This window comes from Apteryx rowi, unplaced genomic scaffold (assembly GCF_003343035.1).
Source record: "Apteryx rowi isolate R43461 unplaced genomic scaffold, aptRow1 scaffold_32, whole genome shotgun sequence".
Classification (NCBI taxonomy): domain Eukaryota; kingdom Metazoa; phylum Chordata; class Aves; order Apterygiformes; family Apterygidae; genus Apteryx; species Apteryx rowi.
The window spans coordinates 53,689-58,652 of NW_020449641.1; positions in this window are offsets into that span (position 1 = coordinate 53,689).

Sequence of the window (4,964 nt, forward strand, 5' to 3'; positions counted from 1 at the left end):
CACAGTAACAGATGCACTAGCAAAAGAGGTTGTTGAAGTGGAAATGATGAGGGAAAGGTAAGGGTTACATTGCAGTTTATACAAGTATCCCACATAGGTTTTCCCAGGAAACCCTATTCTATCTACCGTAGGCTTCTGGCAGCTGAGGAGGTGTGGGGAAGGGGAATATTTGCTGATAAAACTCGTAGTGGTGGCAAATTGCTGGATGTGAAGGATGGGGATCTGGGACTGGATTCCTGTTCTTGCATCTCCTGCTGAGCTGGCAGCTATTACAGTAAGCTTCTACACGTATGCTGTATGATTGGTACAGTCGCACGTAGCACATAGAAATTAAACTTGAGAAAGTCATTCTTAATGCTTCATGATGGAAGTCCAGGGGTGGTTTTATACATGTATGTTTATACAAAAGGGTCTGAATCTCTTCTCCCTCATTTCACTGAAAATCAGAGTTGACCTTAGGTGGAATATGGAGAGGTAAAGTAGTATTTGGAGAGGAGAATCAGGCCTAATCCTACGGAAGTATCCAGTTGCACTGGTGTTCTGAAACAGTAAAATTAGTGGCTGTCTTGATATTAGGTATATGGAGCTACATGTGAATTCAGCCATCCTGTGAGACATGAGTTGCCTGGATACCTTGAATCCTTCTGAGAAGCTTGTTTTTAAAATCCAGGATGGCTGGTAAGTGGCCAGTGTAAACAGCCATGAAGGTGCCACACCAGCCCAGTCCATGTGCACAATGGCAGGGGAGACAAAACCAAACCTGAACATTTATTTAATCAAGTTAGCTAATAGCCATCACTACAACGTGCTGTGACAGCCCTCCTGCAATCAGAAGACATAAATTAGACCTTTTTGAGAGTTACTGCAACACGTAACGATAATCTGAGAGATGAGCTGTGATTGTCACGGGTGCCTCAGGACAGCGACAGGGTTTTTAGGTGGCTTGTTGTTTTTCCTTAATGTCTGTGCCCCTTGCTGGTTGCTGTTTTCTATATTGGAGGTTTTTCTTGGGGGCAGGGGGGAGGCGCATTGGCTTTGCATTTTATTTTACCTATTCTTTTAACAAGTTGTACATAAGATTCTTGTAACTGAAAAGTACATTGAAAAAAAATTTTTTTTTTCATTTTTGTTCATTGAATGAAGCACTAAACATAAATTTAACTGTTTCTTGCTTAGGTCCTAATTAAAAAGCTACTGAAATCAATGTGGCCTTTGCTTTGTTTTCAAATTAGTTTAGATTAAACTCATAATAAATTAAGGCCTGATCTCACAATTTAAGAGCACAAGAAACATTACATGCAAGAGTGTTCATAAGCTTGAATATGGTGCTACTTACATACGTAGACTCACAGATATTATTTAAAGACCTGATTTTATGCATTTAAGTTACATTTACTTTAAAAATAGTCCCTGAAAAATTCACCCTTGCCACAACTCTTAGTTAAATCTGTTATTTTCATTTTCTGCCCAAGTTACATATTAACAGTTTTTAAATTAGCTGCAGTTCTGGTGGAAGTTGCCCTCAGTACTTGCAAGTTCAGGAATGGTGCCTACTGTACCATCTTTCTTTCCAGGGGTCAGGACATTTGGACTCTGCTTCCAGCTTTGACTGACTTGCAATTTGATCTCCTCATCTAAACTCCTTTACACTATGAATTTCCATCTTATAAAATATAGATAATCATACTTACCTGCTTTACAGGGGTTTCTTAGCAGGATGGATAGAAGTGGATGATTCAGTGAAATGCAAGTGGAATACAAGAAAATAGATGTGAAATGCAGATTAATGTTATTCCCAGTCTACATGTAACCGGGGGGGGGGGGTGAGTTTAAATTCAGTTTTTGGAAGAATTGTACATGAGAACAAGAATAGGAGTGACCTCCTACTGCCATTTAAGTCAAAGGCCGTCTGTTACTGATTTTAGTTTGAGCTACAGTATGCTCTTCTGTCTTAATTCCCAGAGTACCTCCATGGGTATGTCTAAATAAGGTAAGTTAGCCTACACTGGGCTACCATGGCTGGGCTATCTGGTGTCTGAGTAATTTGATTAGACCTGTCTTAGTTATCTTCCCAGTACATGGCACTCTGCAGTAGGCATATCCTGCATTGCATATGCTTCAGGACATACTCAGATTGCCTAAAATCCACTGGGCCAACTGGTGGCTCTACAACTGCAGATGTAGATCACTGTCTTAAATGACATGTGCTGTCTGAGTCTTGCCCTTAATGTTTCTGAGCAAAATAGATGCTTTGTAAAGCAACAAACACCACGAGGCAGAGGCCAAAAAGTGCACTTTATATATTCAAAATATGTTGTCTAAATTGGGCTCGTTACGTGCCATACTCTTGTACAGCCTCATCCAGTATAGCACACTGACTCAGACGAGCAATAAACAGCTTTTCTATTTGTAAACACGATGCACGCATTCAGCAATACAGACTAAGTAGACATTATTGATTGTGCAATTTCTATGCAGTATAATCACACTGAACACAGTGACACGATGACTTGTCTAATTTATGGTAAGGCTGACACACTTGTTCTGTATTATTGTGTGACCCAAGTATGTTTAGTCATCTCAGGTGAACCCCAAAGAAGAACTGGTCAGTGATTTTTAAATCCAACTGTGCATGGATAGTGGCAAATGCTTACATCTGGATATAGCACTGATATGAAAAATGCAGCTTTCTTCACATTGACTCACTTGAGCTCTCTTCTTGAGCAGATAGAGAAGCAAGTCAATACAGAAATCCATTTAGAATAGTCTCCTTGCTGAGAACTTCCACTTAGAGCAGTTTCTGAAGAAGAGGCACAAAGCCTCATGAGGGACAATAATCTGGAACAACTTAGCCTAGGAATGTCTTCCTAACCCCCGCATCTTTCCATCAGCTACTTTACACTCTAGAAAGTGAAATAACCAATTCATTTATACTGAGGGAACAGCCATAAAGTGATTATGAATATGGCCCCTTCCCTGTAAACACTGACCATGTTTGACTAAGAGAACCTTGTCCCATGAACTATCTTGCAGAAGAAGATTTAGTGCCCCTTTAAAGACCTGGCATTCCTTAGCATTCACAGGTACATAGCCAAATAGTCTTCTATCCTGCTATTCAACTAATATGGTTGGAATGACCGCAGTAGCCTCTGCAACTATTTTTCTAAAAAAAAAAAAAAAAAAAAAAAACACCTTACGAAGCACAGAGGAAGTAAACAGTCTGATTCGTCTTGTAGGTGTCTAAGCAATTTAACCTGGAAACTGGCATATAGCCAATAGTTTAAGATTGTTGTGAACAGGTCACAGGGAAGGGTGTTCACCTTCTATTAAGTCCTTCATCCTTCCTGCATTACGTAAGGAGTTACCAAGTTATGCCCAGACTAGGGCACTGTTAGGAGCTGGACTCCATATGACAGTATCAGTGGGAGGGAGCAGGACAGGTTTACGTGGCAAAGGCAGAAAAGTCCGGTCAGTGAGCCTAAGACCTAAGAGAGTTTGAAAATTTCTCATGCATCTAACTCCGCACCGTGGCAGGCCTGAATAAACTGAGACTTTCCAGGGCACTGAACAGGCAACAGTCTGAATGCCTTCTGTATTTTTTGGAACTCAGTGGTCATACTAAAATGAGCTACGTATTTTAAAATCGAGGCATTTAAAGTAGCTAAAACAATAAAGAAATGAAAGGGCAATACGAGTTGAGATAGCTAATTGAGTTTTAAGAGATCTGGACATTTTCTTAGTTCAGAATTTTTGTAAACAAGGTATGATCTTTGTAAACAAAGAATGATCTGAAATCTCCCAAACTATAATCCAGACACTGCCTTCACAGCTGTGATTTTATGATTTATTAGAATGTAAACCTCTGAGCTGTAAATGAGCCTTCCATCCTTGCTATGAAGAATTACGGGTAATTTCAAGAATTGAATGGACTGAGACATGTTATTGTTCTTCCTATCACAGGGATTTTCACATTCGCAGTCTTTTAATTGTTCAACTTAATAAGAAATTCCAATTCAGGGCACATATTTTGTTCTTTATATAACAAACAGTAATTTAAGTTATATGCACGGGAGACTTAAGTCTTTCACCCTGAGGTTAAGCATTCAGTCTGCAGGAGTAACACAGACATATAAAACAAGAGTAATAAGATGACTTCTACCTCCTGTCATACATGTCAGGACACGTTTGTGTCATACACATTTAGCCTTTTCCACTCCTCACATCGTCATAATAGCAAACTGGTTTGGGGGAACACATGTCTATACAACAACCCAACCAATATTAACTTTCTAGTATCTTAATAGCAAATAGTAACCTACATTTCTGTGACTATCAACAAACCAGCGCAAACTTCAAGGAAAGCATGCATTAGCCACATCTGCATATAAAAGTTCTATTTTTAAAGTTGTTTCTTCTAGTTCATAGTATATCACATCTTAAACTGAAAGCTCTTTAGAACGGAAATTATACCTTATGTTTCTAGGATGCTAGCACAGGAGGACACTGAACATGCTGGGGGTCTTTGGCCACAACTATCATACTAGTATTTATCACTGTTTCTGTGGGTGCAGGTGCACGCTGATGAGCGAGCAGAACAATAAAGCCCAGAATAAGTAGTCTCTCCCCTTTTCAAAGGGGCAAAGGAGGGAAGCAGCTCTCAGCAGCGGTCTTTTCTCCAGACACTCTGCAGAGCTTTGCTGGCTCTAGTATAACATCTCCCGTTTTCCCTACTTTTGAAGTGAGCAGGTTGGCTGTCATTCACAGAGCGACCAATTATCATTTCAAGAGCAACTTTTTGGCACCAGTGCTGTTTATCTGGAGAATAGATTAAAGCTAAAAAACAACTGTAATTATCATTTCAAAAACCCAGTAGGACATTAGACATATGAATGTGTTTTACTTACTAGTTACTGCAATAATAAAAAAATATGGGGTATTCAACCAGAACATCATGTTTATTTTAA